Source organism: Balaenoptera borealis (assembly GCF_965194805.1).
Source record: "Balaenoptera borealis genome assembly, chromosome: 4".
Lineage (NCBI taxonomy): Eukaryota > Metazoa > Chordata > Mammalia > Artiodactyla > Balaenopteridae > Balaenoptera > Balaenoptera borealis.
This window is the reverse complement of record NC_138861.1, coordinates 53,974,867-54,002,707: the sequence shown is the minus strand read 5'-3', so window position 1 is coordinate 54,002,707 and position 27,841 is coordinate 53,974,867. Positions and strand designations below refer to the sequence as shown.

Genomic DNA, 27,841 nt, shown 5'->3' with positions numbered 1-27,841 from the left:
GGTTAAGGAGACTAGAATTCAAAGAAGTGGCCCATGGGCTTCCCTGGTGGCGCAGTGGTTGAGAGTCTGCCTGCCAATGCAGGGGACACGGGTTCGAGCCCCGGTCTGGGAAGATCCCACATGCCGCGGAGCAACTGGGCCCGTGTGCCACAACTACTGAGCCTGCGCGTCTGAAGCCTGTGCTCTACAACAAGAGAGGCCGCGATAGTGAGAGGCCCGCGCACCGCGATGAAGAGTGGCCCCCGCTTGCCCCAACTAGAGAAAGCCCTCGCACAGAAACGAAGACCCAACACAGCCAAAAAATAAATAAATAAATAAAATTAAATTAAAAAAAAGAAGTGGCCCAGGACACCGTGGTAACCTGAATAAGTAATTCAGAAGATGTTAGATTGGGACCTGAGAATAAACTTGAATGAGATTCTGAATGACAGGCATGAGAAGGGTACCCCCAAAGGGATCTTAAATTAATGTGTGCACAAGTTTTTAACATGCAGCAAAGAGACATCTCCTAGATGTGCTTTTTTGGTTCATGGACAAGCATTCCTAATCCAAGGCAGGATAGAGGGAGGAGAATGGGTGGAAGAAAAGAAATTGCCTTATAAAAAACAAAAGTAAGCACAAACATTTTTAAATCTAATATTAAACTAGCAACTCATTCTTTATTCATAGAACAATTGTTTACTAAGACCAAACTAAGTGTCATGTACTATACCGGGGCATAGCTCCATGAATTTGCAGTCAAATTCGACACAGAGAAGAGTTCTAGCATTCTAAATATGAAAAGGCTTAGAATCATTTTTGCTCTATGTATGGTAGTCAAAACATTCTGTACCAATCCAATAATTTTACAAACCTGAAACACAATTAGGCAGAGGTGGTTAAATTCTCCCAAAACACCAGTTATTCTCTGGCTTTAACGAAGTCAGTTTGGAAGCTGAATAAATCTTTCGAGCTATTTAGAATTCTAAAGAGGTATGAAATGAGAGTAACTAACCCATCTCTCAAGTCACTAATTTATGATATGTAAGGACTACTGTATGACTCAATACCTAAGTCTGATTTCTTACTTCGTTCACCCCTTTCAATTCTGGTGTCCCTCAAGCCAAGGCTTCGAGTGTCTGGCTTCATAAAACCTAATTAGACTCCCTCTGTTTCCTGTCTGCATCAGTCACTAAGAGAGACAAGCTATTTCTCAAATACGTATTGCTAGTCACAACTGAACCACAGGATTTTGTTCAATCAATCTAGCAACTATAGGTTCTTAGAATCATTCTTATAATCAGAGAACAGCATGCAAAGTAATAAGAAATGAGCTTGGAGATAAAGATCAGGGTATTTTTCCTTCCAGTTTTATTGAAATATAATTGACATATAGCACTGTGTAAGTTTAAGGTGTACAGCAAAATAATTTGATGTATACACATCATGAAACGATTACAAGTTAGTGAACGTTCATCATCTCATATAGATACAAAATTTAAGAAATAGAAAAAAAATTGTTCCTTGTGATGAGAGCTCAGGATTTACTCTCTTAACAGCTTTCATATATAACACACAGCAGTGTTAATTATATGTATCATATTGTACTTGACACCCCTAATATTTATCTTATAACTGGATATCTGTGCCTTTTGACTGCCTGTATCCAATCCCCCACCACCACCACCTCTGGTAACCACAAATCTGACCTCTTTTTCTATGAGTTTGTTTGTTTGTTTTCAAAGTATAGTGAAGTAATAAGAAATGAGCATGGAGACGAAGGTCAGGATTTGACATAAGCAATGAAGTCAAGCCAGCCAGGGTAGAAAAACAATCTGCCTCTTCCCAGCTGTGTAACCTTCTATAAATTACTTAGAATCCTCGGTTTTCTAATCTAGAAAGTGGATATAATTGTGCCCATCTCATAGATTTATTATGAAGATTATGTTTGTAAGGTATCCTGTGCATTGTCAGGCATGTAGTACACACCAAGTAGCGCTTATAGTATGTGACTAGCAAGGCACTAAGTGACTTGGTATGAGGAAATGCCCAGAGGTCATCATTACTGGGTGGGGAAGAAGTCTAGTAGACTGGATGTCTTCCGGACAAGAGGTCTTTAAAGATGAAAATTATTGGGGCAGGGGGAGAGGGGTATCCTTACTCTGTCTTCATGAAGACAAAAAGTCATTCTGGAACAAACAACCTGGGAAACCCTCCCAGTTAAGGGAAGCCCCACCAAAAGATGAAGACCAGAAAGTTTCATTAAGCAACCCAGCCCAGGTTCCAGGACTGCAAGGACTCCTCCTTTGTAATTCCCTCACGTAGCCTCTATCTATTTACACATATTACACTGAAATCCTTAAACCAAAAGGGCCCACCTAATTATCTTCAAAGGCAACCAAAAAACATGGTTCACTTTGAAGGGGATATTCTTCTGCATCCAGGGACAGGAGCAAGGAATACAATGAGCAGTGGCATCTAGCAAAAGGGAGGAAGATTATATAAAGTTATAAATTATTATTACATTAATTTAACCACGATTTAGGAAATGTCATATACAAGAGGTAACTAGAAAAGACACAGGAAAAGCAAAACTGACTGTGGACGCTCTTGCAGGCAGATTAACACCTGACAGCCAATGTGGGAGGAATTAGCCTTTGTTGTCTGTTTTTCCTCCAGCTCTCAAGTAGTTTGAAACCAAAATCTTGGCCCTGATCTAGATAGTATCTATTTTTCTCTCTACCCATCTGGATTCTGATATATATATCTATAAATACAGGAGATGGTATAGTGCTGGCTAATGTTATAGATGTTATAGAGCCAGAGTCCCCATCCAAGCACTTTCACTTAGTATTTATAAGCCCTAGGCCTTGACATTGGGCGTGAATGTGAATAATAGAAGAGGTGGATAGACACATAGATAGATTGACAGATAGATAAAATAATGTTGCATATCATTTAGAATTGTTAGGGGGTTAAATGAGGTAAACAATGATAAGCATTTAGCACAGGGCTTGACGTATAGTATGTGTTCAATAAACATTAAATATTATTGTTATTACTGTTAACATTATTTAGCCAATAAAACAACTCATTTTAGTGGAAAAACCTATTGATCAAAAAATATGTACTAAAGTAACAGGACATTATAGGAGAACAAAGTTAGAGTGCTGATACTACCAGACTTCAAGACTTACCATAAAGCTTCAACAATCAAGAAAACATGGTATTGGTGAAAGAATAGACAAATAGATCAATGGTACAGAATAGAGAGACCAAAAACAGACCCACAAAAATTTAGTCAACTGATCTTTTACAAAGGAGCAAAGACAATTTAATGGGGAAAAGATAGCCTTTTTAACAAATTGTATTGGAACAACTGGAAATCCATATGCAAAGAAGAAAAAAAAAAAGAATCTAGAAACAGACTTTACGTCTTTCACAAAAATTAGTTCAAAATGAATCAAAGTCCTAAATGTAAAACACAAACTATAAAACTGCTAGTAGACAATATAGGAAAAAATGGAAGTGATCTTGAGTTTGGTGATGACTTTTCAGATAAAACACTGACTTTTCAGATAAAACACTAAAGCACAATCCATGAAGGGAAAAATTGATGTCGGACTTCAGTAAAACTAAAAACTTCTGCTCTGTAAAAGACACTGTTAAGAAAATGAAACAACAAGCCACAGACTGGGAGAAAGAATTTGCAAAACACATATCTAATAAAGGACTACTATCCAAAATATACAAGGAACTCTTTAATATTCGACAACAAGAAAAAGAACAATCCAGCTGCAAAATGGGCAAAAGATCTAAACAACCACCTCACCAAAAAGATACACACATGGCATATAAGGATATGAAATGATGCCTAATATCCTATGTCATTAGAGAATCTCAAATTAAAACAATGAGATACCATGCTCCTTGGTATTTATCCAACTGATATGAAAACACAGGCCCACACAGAGGTTTACAGCAGTTTTACTCATAATTGCCAACACTTGGAAGCAACTAAGACATCCTTCAGTGGATGGCTGGATAAACAAACTGTGACACATCCAGACGATGGAATATTATTTGGTGATGAAAAGTAATAACTATCAAGACCTGAAAAGACATGGAGGAACTTTAAATGTATATTGCAAAGTGAAAGAAGCCAATCTGTAAAACCTACATCCTTTATGATTCCAACTATATGACATTCTGGAAAAGACAAAACTTGGAGACAGTAAAAAGGTTAGTGATTTCCAGGAGATTGGGGAGAGGGAGAAAGGAATGAATAGGTGGAGTACAGGGGAATTTTGGGGCAGTGAAGCTATGCTGTATGATACTGTTATGGTGGATACATGTCATTATATATTTGTCCAAGCCCATAGAACTGAACAACAAAAAAAGTGATCTCTAATGTAAGCTATGGACTTCAGTTAATAATTTTTTCCGTATTGGCCCATCAATGTATCACATTGATGCAAGATGTTAAGAATAGGGAAGGGGAGGGGAGACTATAGAACCTCTCCATACTTTTCACTTTATTTTTCTGTAAACCTAAAACTGCTCTAAAAAAGAAATTCTATGAATTAAAAACAAAACAAAACATGCACTAGGAGTGAATGCAAGAAAGCTGATGGCATATTTAAGGAACAGGCTGAAATGCATGATGGGTGAAGGAGAGTGATGAGAAGTGAAGCTAAAAAAGTAAGATACTAGAATGAGATACTGAAAAATTTCATTTGCCATTTACGGTATCTGGATTTTAGTGTAGGTCAAGTTTATTTCAAGTTATATGGTCAGATTTGTCCTTTAGAAAAATAAACAGCTTTTTTTGGCAATAAATATGGAACGGAGTGAAAAGAGCTTAGAGGAAGAAAGACAAAATAAGAGGCTATAAGAGGCTACTGCACCAATCCAAGTAAGAGAGGATGAGGACAGAGTTAACATCAGAAAGTGTCCCAACCCTATTCTAATATCTTGAACTCAAGAAAAAATGAACCATCTCCATGGTAGCCAAAAGAGAAAAACACTATCATAGGGGATCTGGCAAAAGCTATAGCTATAGGCAACTCTGCAATTTCCTTCCCTTCAATAAATCATGAAAAGTAGAATAGATTCTTTTTCATGATATGGGCAGGTTAGCCTGAAGTCAAATGAATTACACAGCCTTCTCGAGATAGTTTTCTAAGTACATATGAAACCGATGCATCTGGTGTTACTCTTAACTTTGTCTCACCAACTGTCTTTTAGAAAATAATTAACCATCACTGAGTATATAAACCCCTGCTGCTCCTCCCGGAAGCAACCACAAAGAGTTGTCCTTGTGAGAAACAGCTCAATTTCATATTGATTCCACAATTAAAAGCATCTGTCCATCTGACCTTGTGACTGTTGACCTCGGGCTCAGTTTTGAATCTACTGCTTGTTTTCTCTGTCTATGGCATTTTCACTTGTGGAGTAATTCTCTCTTGTCAGGCAGTCATATGAGCTTTTATTGTACCAAAGTTTCAGCTACTCCTGAGGCTATCTCCCTGCAATGGCGCCCTAACACACACACCCTGCCGAATGTTTACAGTGAGTCTTATATCCCATATGTTCACTGCCAAATGTAGTGGCATTCCATTCAGCTATTCTGCGGTGCCATAGTAGCAGATAAGGAGGCAAACACACACAAATGTAATTATATAGGTGTAGGTCCAGAGATGGTAGCTGATGGAATTTGAGTGACGTTAAGAAGAAAGATAAAGATCTGGAAGTTTCCATCGTGGCAACTGGGTAAGAGAAGATGTCATTAACCAAACTGAGGAGCAGATTTGAGGGATATGACAGTGAGTTTAATTTTGGACAGTTTGAGGAAACTGTGGAAAGTTTAAGGTCAAGCAGTTCAGTAGGCAGTAAGAAACAAGGGACTAGAAAATCAAAAAGGGGGAGCTGAAAATACCTAGCAATCATAAGTAAAGGTTGAAGCTGAAGAAGTAGATAAAAGTGCCCAGTAGATTGGCAATGAAGAGAAGAAAAGTGTTTAGGTCTATATGAAGTTTGAGAGAAAAACTAGAGACGGTAAGAAGAAGCTATCGTGTTAGAGAAAGGATGTGGAGGGATTAATTGTATAAGACAAGATGTAATGCTGCAGAGGCAGAATCTCTAAATGTGGTAATTAAATGGGTGCACACAAAAGGGGAGTCAAAAAAGATTCCAATGTTTTGATCTTGGCAGGCGGGGAGGAAGGCAGTACTATGAACTCATTCATTCATTAAAAGTGAATAGAGCACCATCGTTGGGTTAGGCACTGTGACACTGACCACAGTCAAGAGAATAAGCAAGCTTTATGGAAAAAGTGATGAGCCTGGATTTATATTTGTTGAGTTTGAGGTGCCTATGAGTCATCAAGGTGGAAATGTCTAACACGTGGTAGCAAAGAAGAAAGGTCAAGGCAAGAGAACACTTCATAGGTAAGAACTGAAGTCCCACTAGTAGGTGAGATCACTGAGGGAAAAAAGAAAGGAATGCCTCTATCTCTATGCTTACGTATGTACATTTAGATGGTACCTGTGGATATTATTTATAGGAGAAGAGGAGGAGGAGATGCAAATAACAAAAGCAGAGAAGGAACAGTTGTACAATAAGAGATCTAGAAGTACTTTGGAAGCCATAAAGATAAGATTTTCAAGAGGTGAGCAAGCTGCAGTTCATCCCAGAGACATATCAAAGCACATGAGGGAAATAATATTGAATTTAGCCTTTCACAGAAGAGTTGGGATAGAAACCGGATTACAAAGGACGGTGGGAAGAGCTGACACTGAGAGCAGGGACTTCAACATGGTACCATGGTTCATGCAGTGGAGTTTTAGAATAGTGAAAACTTGAGAGTATTTGTAAGCCCAAAATACTGAATCAGTGAATATAGAGAAAATGAAAACATAGGAGAAGAGGGGATAATTGATAGGAAAATAGCCTAGAGGAAGCAAGACAATATGGGCTCAAAAGACTTGGGCAGCAATCCAGGCAACATACGCCTTCACTGTGAGGTGAATTGCCCTCACTTGTAAGGATTTCAGAGGACTGAAATGGAGCATTTCAGGTAAAAGAGAAAGATCTCTGTGTACCATCTTTTTATGTCGTTTATTCTTAGTTACACAATGTTCCAGTGGAGAAGATGGCCTCTAATGCTCCAAAGATAATTCTCCACCATATTAGCGCCTACCCTCCTGCGTAAAACTGAACAGTAGTACTGGCAACACCTACTGTATGTTATGTAGGTAATCGCCTTCTCCAAGAGTTAAATGGAAACTTGCAAAGAAAAGAGACAATTTCTAAGGCACTGTTCGGGGTGGGGAGCGCAGGCAGGTGTATGTTGCTCTCTGCCTTTATAGAGAAGCCCCTGGGAACTTCAGCGACGAGATGAAGACCAGAGCGTCACCCTTTCTACCTGTTCATCCTGCCTGCGTTGTGTCTTTGCAGGGTCTCAACTGCTATGCATCTGTACCCTAGTTCTTCTCAAACTTGAACCCCTTGCTTTTTCTCTCATCCCCAAAGTGACGGATTCGTTTTTGTTTGTTTGTTTACTCTTGCTTCTTCACCAGGAAAAACAGAGCGAGAAATGTGAAAGCGCCTCACGGTGCCGAGAGTGACACAGGACACCCACACAAGTTTACAAGTCCTCGTCTCCTAGCAGCTCCCCGGAGCTCGGCGAAGCGAAGCCGGGAGCGCACGCCCTGAGAGCACTGCCAAGCCCCTAGCCCGGAGCAGCAGTCTCCCCGGCGGCCGGGGCTAAAGGAATGAGAACCTGACGTCTCCCCACCCGGGCTGAGCTCGCCCCTCCCGCCCCCAGCCGAGCTTCTGGAAATCCAGTAGCCTCCCCCTGCCTCCCGGAGCTCCCGGCTGGCTGCCACCCCGAGCGAACGCACCGCGTGCACACGTCCACACGCCAGCAGCACAGGCACGAGAGCGGCTGGGTGCGGAAAGGAGGCGCACCGCGCGCCCAGCCGACACCCGCGCGGACCCCGGCCGCGGCCCCCCGACGCCCCTCGGTGCCCGAGCCCCCAGCCCGCGAGTCTCACCAGAGAGCCGGTAACTTTCCAGGTGCGCAGCTCGTCCCCTCGGCGCCGCCGCCCCTGCGTCTCCGCGTCCGCTTTCTCGCCGTCCTCCCTCCCCAGCCGCCCGCGGCGCCCCAGCGGGCGCAGGTCAGTTTAGCGAGGCCGGGCGCGGGGCGCGGGGCGCGGGGCGCGTAGCGCGGGCCCGGGGCTGCCGGCGCCGCCGCTCGGGCTACGTGGGACCGTGGGGCACGGGCGAGGGCGTTGCGCGCAGAGGCTGCGGCGGCTCCGGTGCTGCCGCCTGGCTCCTCCGCGGGGGCCGGTGCAGAGGAGACGCGCTGGGAGAGAGGGAGAGAGGCAGGGAGGGAGGGGGGAAGGAGGGAGGAGAGGCGAGGACGAAAGGGAGGGGGGCGGGGGTCAGTCGGGGCGATGGCGTGGAAGAACAGGGAGCCGGCTTCCCTAAAGGTGGGGTCACCCGCCCTCGCACCCACACCGGCCCCAGCCTTTACTCCCGAGACACGCGAGCGGCGACAGCATCCCACGGAGTGAGACAACTTAAGTAGGGAGATAGCGTCGTGGTTGTAAGCTTTTTTTTTTTTTTTTTTTCATGTTATTGTTTCTATTTCAAGTGTGTGGGACGAGGCTAGAGGAAAGTTCAGGGAGGTGTTCGTCTTTTCCTTCCCCTCCTTCTCTCCCCCCGCCCCCGCCCCCAGGTCAGTTTTCACTGCAAGCTCTCTCCCACCTCGCCTTCACTCCCAGAGCGCAAACAGGCGCACGTACCCTGGACGTGCTCTCCTCTGTCACACCGGTGCCCTTCTAGAAGACACGTGACCCTGGAGCAGCTTGGCGACGCGCTCTTCCCGGACTCTGGAGCCATAACTTGCATCGAGTTTGCCAGTTCACATGATGCTGGGGGCAGTGGTTTGAACCGAGTTTCAAGGGACCTTCGGAATCTGTAGGTCTTCTGGCAGGGAGCTTTCTTGATCACCCAAGTTGGTAATCCTCTCCCTGTCGCCTTTTGATTACATGTTTTTCCCTGAGGCTCGCATTATGGTTTTCTAAATATATATATACCCCACCGCATTATTTGCTATGCCCTGGAGTTGTGAGATCTCCGTGTGGCTTGTCCCCTTTTCTCCTGCCTCCAGAGGAATTTCACTGGTAAATCCTCGGAAGACAAGGGCAGTTTCTGTGCGGAGGATTGGGAACTACAGTGAGGGTCTATTCACTGTGCCTCTAGAGAATGTTAAAACCCAGCTCCCTTGGGTTTTAAACCACAGGGTGGCAGTGGGACTCATGTAACGCCGGTCTGCACTAGCACATATATAAACTTACATAGAAGTTAGGCCCACGTAAAATATGTTAAATAGGCCCGTTAAATTTCAAAGAAGGGAAAATGCAGTCCTGGTTTTTGTGTGTGTGTGCTAACTGGAAAAAAATCAGCAAAAGTACAAAGTACTTTTTCATGAACACATGAGAGAGTCTTTCCATTTTACGCAGGCCTTCGAAATAACCCAACTAGAGGAGATGGGGATGGGGAAGAATTCCACAGGAAAAGGGAAAATAATTAAGTCATTGTTAAGTCACTGTAATAATGGACATTTAAGTCAATGGCCTGCATTTTTATGAACAGTTAAACAACAAGAAAAAGAGAAAATCAGAGATTTTCAAAGTCCTTACATTTAATTTAGTACATGGGGGTGGTGCTGTCGGTAGCTAATTAATGGGTCCAAAAATTGATGTATTGGGCCAGAACTTGCATTTTTTAAATGAAATAGAATAGGATAAAGATATCAGAGATATTACACATAGTACAAGTAAATATGCTCTATAAACCTTTCTCTTCGGTTAAATATGTAAATATGTACTGGGTCAACCGTGTAATATGTATTTTCTTACTGTTGCTTGAGGTAAAACTCGAAAGGCACTGATGTAGTGCAGGCTGCTGCCCAGAGTCAGAGTTTGAGGGAGAACTTAGGTTCCTTCCTAGGGATCCTGTGCTCTGTCAACAATGCAGAGTTATAGAGAACAAGGAGGAGGGTGATGAAGAGGAGGAGAAAAGTGACCATGTTTGAGCTCTTTATTCATTCTTCCCACAAATGTGCTTGAGCAGCTTCTATGCCTTAGGCCCGGTGCTAAAATCTGGGAATTTAACGGTGAGCAAAGTCAACATGTGATCTTGGCACTTTAGAATCCCATGGGGGAAACAGAAAGCAATCAAATAAACACAGAAGTAACTATATATGTGATAAATGCTATGAAGGAAAATACGATATGAGAGCAAAAATGATGGCGTCATAATTTAGATGAGGGAGGCTACAATTAATAAGTAACCCAATTTAAAATGTCTTCCATGATAAGGAAATTTATTGTTTCATATGGCAAGAAGTCCCAAGGTCAAGAGGCTCTGTCTGGTGAATTCAGCAGCTCAGTGCTGTCAGGGAAGGCCCAGGGCCGGTTCCGTTATTCCCCCTGCCATCTCCAGCATGCCAGCATGGTACTGGGTCTGCCCCACCCATGGTCCCAGGAAGGTGGAGCAGCTCCCGCTAGGACAGACAATCCTGACAATGCCCCATGGTAGCAGAGTATGTCCTTTTTCCAGAGTGGGAAAATCTTTCTCAGAAGCTTCTAGCAGACTGCTCACCCGTCATCAATCCAAACTAAGTCACATACCCACGCACGTCTAAATGCTGGGAATGGGGGCGGCGGCCGCGGGGAGTTGAGGATTACCGTAATTGGTCAAGGCTCTTCAGGATTTACCCTTGAACTTTTCAGGATTGCATTCTTTGAGGAGTCGATACCTAAACAGAAAGGAGAAGGTGGCAATGGATGCTCAGTAGCCAATGCAGAGTCTGCTACAGGAGCTCAGGGATGACGCCTCTGAAAAAAATGACATTTAAACTTAAGATGAGTAACAGTCAGCAAGGAGTGAGGAGGACGCACCTTCAGGCAGAGGGAGTCGCGTTTGTGGTCTGACTGTGCCGCCTGTTAAAGGTGTACCTGCAATTCCTCATTTACCACGTCGACCCAAAAAGGTAAGTGTACCTGAGGACGCAAGCTCAAAGGGTTAAATAACGTGATCCAGTTTACAGAGCTTATAAGTCACAGAGCCAATCAATCTAATTCCAGAGCCTAAAATCTTGGCTTCTGCCTCTACGGAGATGGTGAGAAGCCAGAATTCACTGGCCTTTCCCGGCCGCTGACTGAGGAACAGAGCGCCACCTCCATCCCCCTCTGCAAGGTTTCTCTGGGCCCACTGGTAGTGCAGGACATGTGTTCATGAATAAATCCTCTAGTACTGGGTGTACCTCTGCTCCACTGGGTGTCATGGTCCCCACCAAGCACTGACACCAGAGCGCTAGCTCTCTCATGGTGTCAAAGCTCAAAGATGGCTTGTGGAGATGTGGAGAGTAAAATGCCCATCTTTGTGTTAACACGCTTAGAAGCTCTTAAGCAGCCTTGGTGTTTTAGAGAAATCTGTTTCTCGTACTATCTTTCTCACATGGGCATGCATCTAAGGGACTAAGCTGGGAACAGGTTACTTCCCCTGAACTCAGACTCCCAAGGCCCTGCATAACTGAGTTCTGGTTCACGTTCATCTAGATGCAATACTATTCTCCTGGGATAAATGTCCTCACAGGAGACTCTGTAGTTGCCCTTGCACTTGGCCACCCCATTAGATCAGCCTTTGTGCTCATGACGTTTGAGCCCAGCTCAGAGCACCCCGGGGTGCAAGCTGAGCTCTCTCCTATGTGTCAGCAGAAGAAGCTCTTCTGAGGACACGAGAGGGGCACATCCACCATCCTGGTTCCCACTTGTTTCTCCCTGTCTCTTTGGTTCTGCTCCCTTCTTCTTGTCTTCTTTCATTTGTCTGCATGCTTATTTATCTCACCAGACTGACCTCGTGAGAAGCCATTTCAATTTCTAAAGCCAGAACCTTAGGTCACTGTGCCCTTCTTTCACTTCAGCTTCACCAAACCTTAACCCAGGAGAAATACTACCATTTGCTGTTGGCATTCCTGCCGTCCAGGGGCCGGCATCCTCAATATGCTTATGAAACGGGACCAATTGATTCCACCACCGTGTTCCTGCTGTCTAACCTCCCTGCAGCCCACCATCCCTTTCTTCACTTCAAAGCCATTTATTCCTTCCATGAAGTCTCCCTGATTCTGCGGAGTGGTGGTTCTGTGACCCCACAGGAGCGTGCTACCCCAAGTCTCAAAGGCTCATCAGCTTGTCTCCGTCCTTTATTGGACATCAGAGCAGGGACGTTGTTGTCTTAACTCTTATATCTTCAGAACATACATAGCTGAAGTCTTTTCATAATGCGAAAAACAACGCCCCCCAATTCCACTCTTTAATCTACTGTCTCTGTTTTCTTAAAAAACAAACAAAAAGCACGAAAACTATTTGCGAGATACTAGAGACTTGAGAAAGGAACCTATGGGAGCCCATTACGCACATCGCACAATCTTCTGGGCTAGTGCTGAGTTCTCCATTCCACTTTTGTCTCTCCAAGGGGACAATGGCTTCTCATTTGCCAGATCCCTCCCTGCTGATTCCTGGTGGGGAGGAGGGTGAGCCCTGTGTGCATTGACTCACAGCTCATTAGGGTAGCCTCCTGGCCCTTCCAGGCAGCAGCTGGAGCCTACAAGTGCCCCCCATTCTGAATTGACCTGTCTCTTGCCCACGTTCTCCTTGAAAGACCTTCCTCCTCTACCCCGCTCCCACTCATTCTAAATTTTCCCAGGATTCTGTCCTTAGCCCCTTCCTTCCTCCTTTCCTCCCTCCCTTCCCTTCCTCCCTCTCTCTCTCTCTCCCCCCGCCCCTCACCACTGCCCCTCTCCTCATAGCTTCAATTATCACTTCTCAGTGTACTTCCTTTTTTCAGAGCTGCACTTTATCTCAGCCCTTCTGGTGGTATTTATCACATTCTACTTTGTATTGTTGTTATCTATCTACATTGCTTATCTCCTCTACTTGACCGTAAATACCTGGAGGGCATGGTTCACATCTGATTCATCTCTGCTGTGTCTCTCACAGCACCCACTGAAGGTCCAAATCCTAGGGATAGAGAGAGTTATGACTTACTACCTAGAAGAATTGTATTTAAGTGTCTGAAATTCTATAGAAAGAATTTGAAATGTGTTCTTGATTTTCCTTCTGGAATAAAGACAATTGTTTGGAATAATGACACAATTTAGAAATTAATAATCTGCCTAATTAGCAAGCAGGTAATAGTAAATTTTACTACAAGAAGACCAACATACAAATACATTTTATGTTCTGTTTCTACCCGCACATACTGAGTTTTAGTCCCTAGTGCACTGACGTTCCTAAATAGTGATTTTTTTTTCTAGTTATGGGTGTAGCCAGTGTGCACTGACTATGCACTAGGCTCACAGGCCCACATCCTGTACTATTTCAAACTCCATGTGGACCATCCATCCAGCACTTTGGCCTCTCAACTCCTTAGACCTCGTATCCAATAATTTTCATGTCCGCTCAGCTTCAGGCATTCACTGCCGCAGTTAGACCTGGAATCTCCTCTAAAATCATGGAGGCTTGTACACCCCAGAACAGCTTGGCCCTGCCTGTCCCCAAGGCTCTAGCCCTTTGCTTTTCTTCTTAGACACAGTGGTCTCAGCAGGGCCTCATACCTTTCCCGTGGTTGTAAAGCCCCGGTGAACGCTGTCACCGACCTCAACCTCCTCTGGAGTCAGGACCAGACCAGCATGACCTCCATAACACCCACCGGAGAGGGAGCCTCAGTGGTTCCAGCTCCCAGGTCTGACCTGACGGGACCCACAGAAGTTCTGGCTTCCCTAGCTGCTGCCTGGAGGGGCCCAGAACTCACCCTAGAGATATAGTGGAATTAATGTGCTGTGGAGCTGACTCTGACCATTGAGAGACAACAGCCAGGAGGAAGCCAGCAGGTAATTGCTCACCCTTCCTGCCCATCCAGGAGCTGTTCAGAGATGCAATGGTTCTGTACTTCTGGCTACTCAAGCATGACTCAGCAACCAGCTTTATTTTCTAGAGAAGCTGTGACAGATTGGTAATGCAACACCTTGAATCTGCTTTCTCTCCTCTCCATCATTTTCTCTTTCTCCCTCACTCCTGTTTCCTTAGGATAACACCCCTCATTAAGAATTAGCACGTGAGCTTTGCTTCAGGCTCTGTTTCCTAGAGAACCTAGGCTAAGATAAGCCCTTATACTCTGTGACCACAACTTTCCATCCTTCAAGCTTATTTGCTCAGTTATTTTCTCTTCATGTGTGTTTGACCTTAAAGTGACCTCTAGTTCTTTGACCCTCTATTTTCTCCTCCCTGTCTTTACCCTGCTTCTTACTCAGTTTAGTGTGCAGTCCATTATTTCACACTCTTGGTATTTCTCCGCAACGATGTATTCTGCAACAGCCAGATGAAGCCCCCATCCTGGAGGAATCCCACTTCTCACCTTTTTCTTCTTCTTCTTTTTTTTTTTTAATCTTCTTTTTCTTATACTTGGACAGTGAGTGCTAGTGGAACAAGGTAAATATAAGCCCTGTTCTCATGGAACTTAAGTTCTGGGTCAATGGTAGTATATTAGACTGGTAAAGCCATTCTGGAGAGCCATCTTTACTCAAATTAAGATTAGGTACAGCTCACTTGCAATTCTGCTTCTGAGTATACTATATAGCCCAGAAAAATTCTCACACAGGTCCCTATAGGGACACGTACAAGGATGTTTATTGAAGCTTCTTTTGTGTTATTGTGGTTAGGGAAGGTACTTAGGTATCCATCTCCAGGAGAATGGATATGTAAATTGTTCGTGGAGATATGCCGTAGAATATTATACAGTACTTAGAACAACAGATTTGATATTCACAAGGAAAAAATAATATACCTTAAATATATAGTATCTAATAGAAAAATGAAAGAAATATGAGATATGTATATATATAACACAATACTCTTTGCATGAATCAAAAATATGCATAAAATAATTTGCAAAAACACATACAAATGAAAAGATACAAAATTAGCACATTGGAACGTTTGCCTCTGTGGGAGAAGGGGAATGGGAGTAGAATATTTGAACAAAGGAAAGAATAAGGCATAAAGAAAAAACTCTGGAGAAGGAGAGATGATAGAATAGAAACAAAGAATTAAGAGACCTATTTTCCAATATTGACAAGTGTTATAAAGACTATAAAACAGAACGTAGGTTGGATTTGGAGGACGACTTCCAAGAGGTGGTCAGAGGAGTCCTCCCTGAAGAGGGTGCATTTGAGTGAAGCCTAAGTGATGAGATAAAACCTACCGTAGGCTGCTCCAGGGGAAGTGCATGCAGGGCAGAGGGGATAGCAAGAGCAAAGGCCAGGAGGCCACAAGGAGCTTGGTGAGGTGCAGGGGCAGGAAGAAGGCCACGGTGGCTGGAACACGTGAGCTTGGAGGAGTGTGATGCAGGGTGAGTCAGTGGGGGAAAGCTTGGAGTCAGATTGCATAGGGCCTTGGAGGCACTAATAAAAAGTTAGGGGTTTTGGGCCACTGTAAATTCTTGATACCAACCACTTCTGGTTGCTAAAGACTCCCTAGCAATCCTGCTGAATTTACTTGGTCAGCTCTTTCTCTCTATTATAATAAAAATGGCCAGCTTTTTCCTCTTTTCTTTAAACCTTCTTCTCACCACTCTTACTCATGGCGGGTGGCCTCACTGACTCTTAGCAGAGAAAAGAGTAATAATAATTGTCATGAAATGAATTGTGTCGTTCCCACCCCCCCCCCCACCCCGCTCCAAATTCATATGTTGAAGTCCTAACTCCCAGTACCTCAGAACATGACCTTATTTGGAAATAGGGTCATTGTAGATGTGGTTAATTAATATGAGGTCTACAGTGTGGGCCCTAATGCAATACGACTGATGTCTTTATAAAAAGGGGAAATTTGGACACAGAGACAGACACACATACAGGGAAGATGATGTAAAGTGACCCAGGGAGATGGCCATCTACAAACCAAAGACAGAAGCCTGGAACAGACCCTTCCCTCACAGCCCTCAGAAGGAACGAACCCTGCCAACACCTTGGTTTCAAATTGCCAGCCTCCAGAACTGGGAGACAGTAAAGCTCCCGGGTGGTTGTTAAGCTACCCAGTTTGTGGTGCTTTGTTAACAGCAGCCCTAGAAAAACGTATATAATAATAATAACTAACAAGTGTGGAACGCATACAATGCATATGAGCACTGCATTTGACATGTGCTAAGGCAGTTAATCCTCACAAATACCCCGTGAGATACTATTATTATCGTTATTACTTATTATTATTATTTTAAGTAAGGAAACTGAGGCACGGCGAGAATAAGTACAACTCATCAGTAAGGCGCTACCTCAGTATTCCCACATCAAATTTAGAAACCCATCTGCACCAGGATGTGTCCTTTCCTCCCTCACTTCCTCTTAAGATGATGTGTCCTTCATCCCACCCGTGCTCTTTATCCCTCCCTGCCCCTCTTTGTTCCTCAACCTCGTGATTCTACTTCTGAATCTTTCATCTTCCTGTTCTTCCTGATATCTTTCCATTAGTGTATATATATATATATACATGCTAATGTATATACATTAGGAATTGAAGTCTCTCTCACCTTATGGCTTATAAGTTTCTCCCACCTTAAGCAAAGGCTTCTTCTGTTATATCTTACACAGCTCCTCCTCAAATTTCCCAGCATCCACACTCACTGTCTTCATTTCCTCTGTCTTTCCTTTGACCTTCAGTGTATCAGTTTCTTAACGCTGCTGTAACAAACTACCACAAACTTAGTGGCTTAAACCAAGCAACAACACACACTTATTTTCTTACAGTTCTTGAGGTCAGAACTCTGAAATGGGTCTCACTGGGCTAAAATCAAGATGTCGTCAGGGCGGCGTTTCTTCTGGAGACCGTGGAAGAGAATCTGTTGCCTGGCCTCTTGCGGCTTCTGGAAGTTTATGTTCCTTGGCTCGTGGTCCCCTCCATCTTCAAGGCTGGCATCTTAGCATCTTCAAAGTTCTCTCTGACTCTGACCCTCCTGGCTCCCTCTTTCATTTATAAGGACCCTTGTCATTACATTCGGCCCACCCAGATAATCCAGGATAATCTCCTCATCTCAAGATCCCTACCTTAATCACATCTGCAGAGTCCTTTTCTGCAAGTGTAATATCTTCACAGGTTCTAGAGATTAGGGCGTGGACTTTGGGGGAGCTGTCCTTTTGCCTACCGCACTCAGTAATCTGGCTTCCCACCACCCTACCGAAGATACTTTCCCAGAGGTCACCAATTTCTAGTTTCCTTAGAAATACGTGTGTCTTAGTTGACCTCTCAGCAGCATTGAATGCAGGTACTTCTCACAGGAGTGGCCTCAGTGACCACGTGTTCTCCCAAGTTCCTTTCCTTCTTCACAACAGTGGACTCGGCCTTCCCAGTCTCCCTTGCCAATGACTCTGTCTCTAACCATAAATGTTGAAGTCCTTGCTCCCCTAAGCAAGGTTGTCTTTCTTCTTTGTCAGTGACCGACCTCTTAAAAGTAGCGCCCCCTTTCAGTTCTGCAGTAAAGACGGAGAAGCATAGAGAACCCCTCGTTTCCATCCCTATTTGTGTGCTGGTGACTCCCGAATCTCCATTTCCACGTGGCACTTCTCTTCCGTGATCCAGAACAGATTGTTCAGCTACCTTTGTGATATTTCCACTCAGGGACCAAGGTACAAGTCACTCGATATCAACATGTCCAAAAGTAAAGGAACATCTTGTCCCCAAGAACTAATGACTCCTTCAGTGTCTCTTATACGAATAAGCTGTTTTCCAGTTAGATTTCTTAGTTTGGAATTTAGGGAGTCATCCCTGTCTCCTTCTCTCCCTCACTCCCCATAAGAAATGTGTCCCAAGGTCCTGAAAATTCTGCCACACTCATCTCTCTAATATTCAGGAGATTCTCTCCGTCACCACCATCAGCATCTTCTCTTGCCTGAGCTGCCAAGAGAGTCACCTCATCGTTTCTCAGTGGCCACTCCTGCTCCCACACCAAGCCCTAGCCCATTCCCTACATGCTGTCAAAGTGATCTTTTTAGAACATAAAGCAGACTTTGTCACTTCTCTGCTCAAAGCCCATTAATCTAATGGGCATATAGCCACAGTGCTTAGAGCCATATGTTAGCAAGGACCTGTGGAATTATATGGGACCTGGAAAAAAATCATTGCCCCCCGTGCTACAAAAGAGAAAAATACAAAGTGTTTAATTAAATATCTACAAAGGATGACATTATGCTAACTAGCAATTCAAGTGTACGTGTGAGTATATGTGTATGTTTGTATGTATATGCATATATATAATCAATTTTAAAGCAGAAAACAAAAGGACTAATTTAGCCATATAAAAACACAACTTTAAAAGTTATTAATTTTTTTTATTTTTTTCAAAATAAAATACGTCTGCGTTTTCGTGATGCCAATATATTTGCTTAATATGCTGTGGAAGCAGAGCCTCCAAAAGTCAGCGTGCATAAGGGCTATAAAAATCCCCAAACATTTCTACCTCCAAGGCCTTCCCACTGCGCTTACTCTAAAGTCTCAAATCTGTAATGTGGCTTTCCAGCACGTCAGGCTGGATTTTGTAGCTTGCCTTGGGAGGTGTCCATATTGAAGGAATACACTGGCCTCCTAGGCAGCCCTAGACCAGTGCACCTGATCACCCAAGGAGTTTGTTCAAATGCAGGTGCCGACTCGGTAGGTCTGGGAGGAGGCTGGTACGCTGCGTTGCATTTTTCATAAGCTCCCAGGTGACACCACTGCTACTGGTCCACGAGTCACACTTAGAGTGGAAAGACCCCCGAGGGCAGCCTTGCCTCCTGCTGGCCACTCCAGTCATGCTAAGAGCTCCACAGGGTCTCAACTGGTCCGGAGGTTCAAGGGCTAGGACATGCTTGTCACCTGATGGAAAATTTTTGGGGAAGAAGAAGATGATTTTAAGGATTAGAAGCTGAGAGACCACGACGCTTTCCTGTATGCAGTATTGCAGCTGAATGTGAGGGGAGAGACAGCAGGAGAAGCAAATACACTTACCTTTGTGTGTGCTTGTGCTCTGGGCGCTCACACAGCCCTGGGCCCGCCCCTAAGCCTGTTTCCCTAATGCTAGGATCTGGCTGAGGCTTTGCCTGTGTCACAGCTTCTATCAGGCAGTTTTATAATCCTATGTTTATGTACCGGTTTTAGGATTAAACTGTAAACTCCTCTGCAGCCCAGATGAGTTCTTCTTCGAGGTAATCATTCAGTAGAAGTCCATTAATAAAAGAAGGACGTTAAATCCCCACTCAAGTATAACTTCCAGCCAGAAGGCAACATTGTTCTGGAATGCTGGGAAATAATTCCATCCCACAGGACAACCTTGGGTACAGTAACTAGAGATGTGTTGGCTGTTTTGACATTCAGTTGCCAAATGCCCAACAAATGGAAATAGCACTTAGCAACAGCGCTATAAATGGCAGCCCTAGCTATAAATTTAAAAACAACACCCATGTCTATCTAGTAATATCTAGTGAAATGGAGCAGGACCCTGTGGTCTATGCCCCCCATGTCCCCAGCCTGCCTTTTGTCTGTGGAAAAACTGTAGCCAAAGAATAAGTTTAATCAGAGAAGTGAAAAAATAGAGAAACAAAGGAAAACAGTCAAAGGAGACCAAATAATAATAGTTTAGTCCTTAAACCTAGTCAAGGACCTTTAGTTCCTCCTTAAGGGATACAGGTAATATTCTGAGCCATCTCCTGTGAGCTGTCTTAAAGATGCTGAAGCCCGCACCAGGTGGAAGGAGTTAACTACATGATGAGCAGCCTGTAGCCATGACATAAGCTGCCACAACTCCGAGAACTGGCCTCAAAGAAATGGAAACAAACCGACCTGAAGATGAACCGTACCTGAAGCCATCAAGATGATGCTGGTCGGACCACCAGTGACCAATTTCAAGATGACTGTCAGAGCCGACTGTGCTGTTTCTGCATGCAGACCCCTCCCTCCGTCTGTAAAAGCTCTTGCCCACTGGTTGTAGGAAGCGGGGCGTCGGCCTTTGGACAGGCGTCCACTCTCCCCCCCCGCCCCCCAGGCTGCCGGCATCCAAAATAAAGCAAACTTTCCTTTCCACCAACCTTGCCTCTCTATTGGCTTTTGAGTGACAAGCAGCCAGACCGCACTTTCAGTTACACTGGGATATCATAAACTGTTAATAGTAGCTGAGTTTTGTTATTGGTGTGTTTCATTTGTTGTTTATGTCGTTGTTATTAATACGTTCATTTTATTAGACATAGTGACAACTTCCAAAGTAATGAAAGATAGATAAAGACAGCTTGAGTGTTATTATTGTTTTTCATTTGGCTCTTTTAGAGTATTGTGCCATGTGGATATGGGCTATTATTTGCTCACCCCGTCGTTTAAACAGCAAAAACCTGGCTTGAACTATATTTATCTTTCCATGTAACCATTCAAGAGGAACTAAAGCCATTAGGACCTCAGTGGAGATTTAAAGTTGTCCTATTTCTCAAACCCAGACTGTCTGTAACTGATACTTCCTCTCAGAAAGTCCTCCAGACACAAAAGGTTTCATTTAATCAGCCAGCAACAACATTTCCCTGAAAGAAGGGTAACTGAAATCCCTGTTCAGTTTCAGTACTTCAGAGGGTCAAGTTGTTTTTCAGATTTTGCTCAGTCTGTGTAAACAGTGTGCCGCTAAGTGAGCTCATTGGACGCCATAATGCCAGGCAGAATCATCTGCTCAAAGAAAGCAAATAATAAATCATCTCCAGGCCTGTATCAAGCCGGCATGTTGCGTGAAGGAAGCTGGTAAGACAAGACTACTTGGTCTTCTGTCTTAGCACACTGTCAGATGTCACTGTTTATTTCATGATCTGGCCAATCGGGATCACCACAGATTAACCTAAGCTACGTGACCCTCTCCTTTTCTCTGACCATGCTCTTCTTTGTTACCGACTTGGCAATTTACATGTCCAGCTTCCCTTTGGAGACCCGAATTGGGAGTAAACCACCAATTTAATTGTCAGTGTGGTCCATTTAAAACAGGTTCCTTCATTTGTTCTGATCTCTATTTCATTTTATAAAGGCCAAGTTTCCGTAACTATTTATCAGGGGCTGGCCATAGGATACACAGTATCTTCTCAGCCAGGTATTTGCAAACATTCCCAGTGTCCCTAACACAGAATGGGTGGTCCAACATTATTTCTTGAGTGGATGTATACATGTTGCTAGGCTCCTTCCTGTAAGACCAGAGGAGAACACGACTCTGTTTTCTGGCAATTTAATCAAAGTGAAAATGCTTGAGGATCAATTTCTTTTTTAATTATAGATTTTTATTAGAAATTCTGCGACTGTGATTAAGAGTTATTTTATTTTTTCCCATCACTGAATGGCTCCTTTATTGAGACATTTCAGAAAGTACATAATTAGCACGCTCTCCAGGAGCTGATTGTAATGACTCGCCCCTGAACAGATTTTCTGTAGGAGTTGAGGCTCCCTGGTGCTGGAAGAAGATGGCTTTGAGGGACTTGCAGTAGGGAGAATGGACGTCAGAGTTTGGCCTCAGACCAGGGAGTAAATATCTGGTTCCAGTTGCAGATCCCTGGCGAAGCAGAAATAGCATTGCCCTTGTGGAGAGAGTAGGTTCAGAGGAATGAAGTAGTGAAGGGGGTGGGTGTCCAGATCCTTGTAAATGATTCACCTTCTGCCTTCACACCCCACCTACACACCAGCTAGAAGGAAGCACTCTCTAGGCAATGCTTCCTGAGAGGGCAGTGGGTCTGAAACTTCTTATGAGTCCATGTTTGTCTAAAAGTCAGTGGTTCTCACATTTTTGGTCTCAGATGAGTTTTACAGTCTTAAAATTAACGAGGACCCCAACATACTTTTGTTTATGTGGGTTATATCTATCAACATTTATCATGTTCAAAAGTAAAACTGAGAAAATGTTTGTAGGTATTTATCTTAAAATAATTGCTATACACCATTAAATATTAACATAAATGACATCATTTTATGAGAAATAACTGTTTCCAAAAAATAGTGAAGAGAAGCATTGTCTTATGGTTTTGCAAATCTTTTTAATGTTTGACTTAATAGAAGATAGCTAGATTTCCATATTGATTTCTACATTCAGTCTGGTGTTATACCACATACCATGTAGGGCCTGGGAAAGTCCACTGAATGGGAATTAAAAAGGCAGATAAGAGCTCAGTATTGTCCTAATAATTCTGATCTGTAACTCCCTGAAAAGCTCTTGGGGACTCCCATGGGTCTCCAGGCCACACTTTGAGAACCACTGTTCTAATTTATAAGCTCCATACTCCTGTATATGTCATGGATGGTCCCAAAGGCATCTTACCACAGTGGCTGTCTTTGGGATTCAGCCCAATTGGCTTCCCAAGCTCAGGCTTCCAACAATTGGAAAAAAAAAAAAAAAGAAGGCGGCTGTGAATTACTCAGCTCTCGGGTGCTTTTTCAATTCCCAAGTGTAAGTGAGTAAGTGAATGAATGAATAAATGAATAAAATATGAAACTGTTTCTCAATTTTAGTACTTTCATTTTCTTGATCTTAAAATCAGATTGTAGTCCCCATCATGAAGCTGGATTAGCTGCATTCAATCAGAGATTAGACAAATTTTTGCCTTTTTGTATGATCTTTTATCACTTGCTCCTAAATCTTTTTTTTTTTTAATTTTTATTTATTTATTTATTTTTGGCTGCTTTGGGTCTTCATTGCTGTGCGTGGGCTTTCTCTAGCTGTGGCGAGCGGGGGCTACTCTTGGCTGTGATGGCTTCTCTTGTTGTAGAGCATGGGCTTCTAGGCGTGTGGGCTTCAGTAGTTGTGGCGCACGGGCTCAGTTGCTCCATGGCATGTGGGATCTTCCTGGACCAGGACTTGAACCCGTGTCCCCTGCGTTGGCAGGCAGATTCTTAACCACTGCACCACCAGGGAAGTCCTGCTCCTAAATCTTATAAAGCACAGAGGGAAAACTGCCACATGCTGGGCTTCTAGTCAGCTATAACCATTCATTCAGCCAAATCATTCATTCTGCCAACAGACTTTTATTCAACTTTGGGGATTCAAAATTTAAAAAGGCAAGGTCTCTGTCTTCTAGAAGTTCACAGTCAAATAGAAGATGCTGTGACTTTATAATCCATGTGTGCATTTATTCAGCATGCTCTAATCCATTCAGCAAATATTTGGGGGGGGGGCATCTATTATGAGCCATGATTAAAGCAGGTGGGCAAAAAGCCATTTCTTGTCTTGTGGAATTCAACCAACTGGGGCTACAAACACAAATAAGTAATTAAAATATAAACTATTGTGACTTATCACAATAAAAGTAAGTACAAAACTCTCCAGGAACTTGGAGGAGAAAGTGAATATTTGGCTAGGAAAGTTAAGGAAGATTTCTGGCTTGGCAAGAGGCTGAGAAACAGGAACATTGATTCTGTGATCTGAAAGAGCCAAGTTCCAATGCCACCTCCTCGTCACTTCAACCTCTCTCAGTCTAAATCACAAGGTTGTGAATACGAATGGGATCATGTCTGTGTAGTACCCAGGACAGTGCTGATTATCATAATTAGCGAAGTGATGTCATTCTTTAGTTGGAAATGAATCAGGCATATGTTCTAGGTGAGGAAAATGACACATGCAAAAGCCAGGAGATGTAAAAAAAAGCATAGAGTATCCTGAAAACAAATGAAATAGAACAAAATTGATAAAGTTGGTCAAGTAAAATACAAGGTCCTTATTGAGGTAAGGTCAGGATTTCATTGCTTTTGCTCAAAAATCACTCCCTACACCACCTACAAAAAAATAAGATATAAAAGCCTTTGATAAAGTAAATCACAATGCTGAAAAAAAGACAAATAGGAGTAGCTTTCTGAGTATAAGCCTAGGTAATATTTTACAGTTTTTATCAAAAAGTGAATCTGCATGGAAATGGGCTTTCCAGGGAGCAAGAGGCAAAGATATGATTAAGAGATTACTGATGCTCACTGTCTTTTCCCCCCTTGGATGAAGTTGTGGCTTTGTCAACGTTGAATCTGGATCAAGAACCAGTAGAACGCCACATTTGTAAACATTCTCTTGAATAGAAGGCCAGAGTTTGTAAATTCTTCAGGGTTGGTGCTGTAAGTTTACACATAAAAGTGCAGTGGTGGCACTTTTTCCAGATCCAAGGCACCTCTGCCATTCAGGGACAGTGCCGCCAGAGCAGCTGTGCCCACCAGAAATGCTAGAGGCTGGGAGAAGCTAGGCTTTGTGGCCACTCTGCATCCTGTGAAATCTCCTATCTATATTAGCTCCCCAGGGCTGCCTACAAACACTACCACAAACCAGGTCCTTAAAACAACAGAAATATATCATCCCACAGTTTTGGAGACTAGAAGTCTGACACCAAGATGCTGGCAGTCCCATGCTCGCTCTGAAACTGGAAGGGGAGAATCCTTCTTTGCCTCTTTGGTGGCCATCAATCCTTGGCATTCCTCGTCTTGTAGCTACAGGCCCTCCATCATCGCGTAGCATTCTCCCTTTGCGACTGTTGTCCAAACTTCCCCTTTTCATAAGGACATCGGTTATATTGGATTAGAGCCCACCCTAATGGCCTCATCTTAACTTGATCCCATCTGCAAAGACCAGTTTCCACATAGGGTCACATTCCTAGGTACCGGGGATTAGGACTTCAAACATATATTTTCAGTGTAATATAATTCAACCCATAACAGTATCTTTGGTGAATTAATTTTGGAACTGAATCTAACAGTGTGTGTGTGTGTGTGTGTGTGTGTGTGTGTGTGTGTGTGTGTGTGTGTCCGTGGTGGTGGAGTGAGACAGAGCCCCTCTTTCACCTGTCCAACACCTACCTGAAATAATACAGAGTCATAAAACTAATATATCAAGTGCCTTTGACTCACAATGTTTAAAGTCAATTTAGGTATCATTTGTGAAGTGAGGAATAATTTGCTATGTCTAGAAAATAAGTCTGGGCCAAATTATGAGATAACAAGGTATTTGTACATAACCATTTAGGAATTTAGGAGCAATTGTTGTTTCTAAGTAGCAAAGTGATATGAGTGGACTTGGTTGCAGAAAGGTTGCTCTGGCAATAGTGTGAGTAATGAGTAATTTTCCAGGGCAAATCTTAGAGGCAGAAATAGCAATTAGAAAATCACTGCAAGAGTCTGGAGAAAGAAACTGACTGGGAAGGGCTGGGGATATACGTGTATATGGCAGTGGGCAGGTATGCTGGACCAAACAGTGACCAGAAAGAGGAGAGGAGGGGAGTGATTAGGAACATTCTGAGTGACATGTTGGATGTGACTAATAAGAAAGACAGAAGAATTGAGATCAACTCTGAGGTGATGAGCTTGGCTAAGTGGGGAGAATATGTCACCATTAACGGGGATGGAAAGCACAGGAGAAAATGCAGATTTTCTAAAAAGTGAAGTGAATAACAATGCAATATAGAGGGTGCTCTACAGGGATAACAAAGGCATGAATGTTATTAAAAGTATTTGTGAAAAACTGCCTTTGTCTGGGCAGTTATGCAAGGACACTGAGGTGCAGTGTCCTCTACTCTGAAGGTCCGCAGTTACCCCACACTCAAAATGACCCAAAGGATTGATTTGTCCCCTTTACTATCAACTTGCCCCACTCCCCCACAAACAGTCCTGTATTCCCTATCTTGGTAGGTAGCACCATCATTTACCTGTCTCTTAAGCCATGAGTCTGTTACCTTCGTCCATGCCTCCCTCTCCCCAGATCCTCATATCTAGTCATCAAGTCTTGCATCATCTTACACATCTCTTGAATTGACCTGGCCTCTTCATTTCCATGGCCTCTGCTTCACTGAAGGTTCTAGTCCTCTCACATCTGCTTCATTGTCACAGCACCTTACCAAGTCAACCCACTGGTGCACTTGAACTCACTCACTCCAATGACCCAGCCGGAGGGCTCTTTGCAGAATGCGAGTCTGATCCTATTGCTGTGAGACTTAGCAATCTCATATTACTGAGACGCAGCTTATCCACACTAAGACCTTTCCCTGCCCCCTGCCTCACAGCCTGCCAAGCAAGGTCCAAACTCCATAACATGACCTACAAAGCCTTGGATGTTTTTGTTCCTGCTTATCTCTAGACTTTGTCTCCTTCTATATGTGCCACCTTCAGCACATTTTAGCCCATTTAAGAATTGTGGAACTTTATAATCTCTGAATATTTCTTGCTTCTGCTTTGCATGGTGTTTCCTCCACCTGGGTGTCCTTCCCCCGCTGCTCTGCTGGAATCCCCTCCCCTATCATACTCTCCCTGACACTTACGTGCATAACTCATCTTACTCTCTTCCTCTCTTCTACTTCTGTATCATGACATGCTTCCCCTGTTCCACTTACAACAGCACTGTGTCATTTTTGATGCAGCTGACTCCGCAGGTCACCCACAATCTCCCTGAGGGCAGGGCTGTCCAAATTCCATTCCACAAACAGATTGTGCATCTGTTTTGTTTCATGCACTGTCCTTTTGCTCAGGATACAAAGATGAATGGGTTCCTCACTTCAAGTTTCTGAAACCTGTGGACCAAAGAATTGGATAATTCAAACATTGAAAAGGAGCTTATTGCCTAATAGGAGAGTCAAGGAAAATAAAAATGGAGAAAGAAAAAATAAGTTGGTACAGTCAAAAGTGAATTATTACAGGTCAGAATTTTAATGGGTTTGGTTAAAAGCCACTGCAAGATATACAGGCCAGGGTAGCTACAGTATTATCTTTAAGGCAAACCATACAGATCAAAACAGAACAAAGTGAGAGTGAATTTCCAAATATAAAAATGATGACATTTTTCAATTCTTTTGAAGAAGAAGTCACTAGACCGATACATTGCCTCTGACAGTTTATTCACACCAACTAAAGTAACTCTCAACTCTGCTTTGCTCCACTCAAAATAGAGAAATGGTATACAAATAAGTGTATTGTAAAAAATAGTAGAGTAGCTAAGGTATTCATTTGCTGATGAGAACTGGCCTCCGGAATCATCTGACCTGACTTTTGACTGACAGAAAACTTTTCCGCCGCTGCCATCAGCACCTGTAATCTAGCCACACCCATTTATCCCTGGGGTCAGTGCAGTCAGGTCCAGTCTGAACTCCCCTGCGCCTCCCTTGCTCTCTAATAACCTTCTTTGTTCTTTCTCCCGCCTTCTAACCAGATTTATTTAACATAACAAAATTCTCTCTACAAAGTGACCTATACCTTCAAAACATGCTAATACCGTACTCTAACACATATATATGGAACCAAAAAAAAAAAAATGGTTCTGAAGAACCTAGGGGCAGGACAGGAATAAAGACGCAGACCTACTAGAGAATGGACTTGAGGACACAGGGAGGGGGAAGGGTAAGCCAGGACAAAGTGTGGCATGGACATGTATACACTACCAAATGTAAAATCGATAGCTAGTGGGAAGCAGCCGCATAGCACAGGGAGATCAGCTCAGTGCTTTGTGACCACCTAGAGGGGTGGGATAGGGAGGGTGGGAGGGAGACACAAGAGGGAAGAGATATGGGGATATATGTATATGTATATGTATATGTATAGCTGATTCACTTTGTTATAAAGCAGAAACTAACACACCATTGTAAAGCAATTATACTCCAATAAAGATGCTAAAAAAAAAAAAAAAGAAAAGAACAAAGAGAGGGTTTTAGATTTAGAAAGAAATTTCCAAACTCTCATTCATTGGCTGGAGAAATGAAGAGACATAACCAAGGTCATACATGGCTTATTGGTAGCCATGG

The 27,841-nt window shown here is 43.3% G+C and overlaps 1 protein-coding gene and 2 long non-coding RNA genes across 6 annotated transcripts in view; 1 reads left to right on the top strand and 2 right to left on the bottom strand.

The window, feature by feature from the left end:
- PRKG2 (protein kinase cGMP-dependent 2) overlaps positions 1-8,603 on the bottom strand; it is a 95,113-nt gene extending 86,510 nt beyond the window's left edge. For both annotated transcript variants that reach the window (XM_082389341.1, XM_082389340.1), the window contains exon 1: positions 8,037-8,603. The gene's annotated coding sequence lies outside the window, so the exon portion shown is untranslated. The remainder of the gene's footprint in view (positions 1-8,036) is intronic.
- Positions 340-27,841, top strand: part of LOC309627478 — a 60,372-nt gene continuing 32,870 nt past the window's right edge. For 2 of the 3 annotated variants that reach the window (XR_014243751.1, XR_014243752.1), the window contains exons 1-3: positions 340-8,058; positions 8,723-9,005; positions 10,785-11,044. This is a non-coding gene — a long non-coding RNA (uncharacterized lncRNA). Of the gene's footprint in view, positions 8,059-8,722; positions 9,006-10,784; positions 11,045-13,641; positions 13,946-19,755; positions 26,876-27,841 lie in introns of those variants that run through there. The other variant, XR_014243753.1, reaches the window with a different exon arrangement.
- Positions 18,410-19,763, bottom strand: LOC309627483. The gene is made up of 2 exons (XR_014243758.1): positions 19,086-19,763; positions 18,410-18,953 (listed from the first exon to the last, which is right to left on the bottom strand). It is a non-coding gene; the product is annotated as an uncharacterized lncRNA (long non-coding RNA).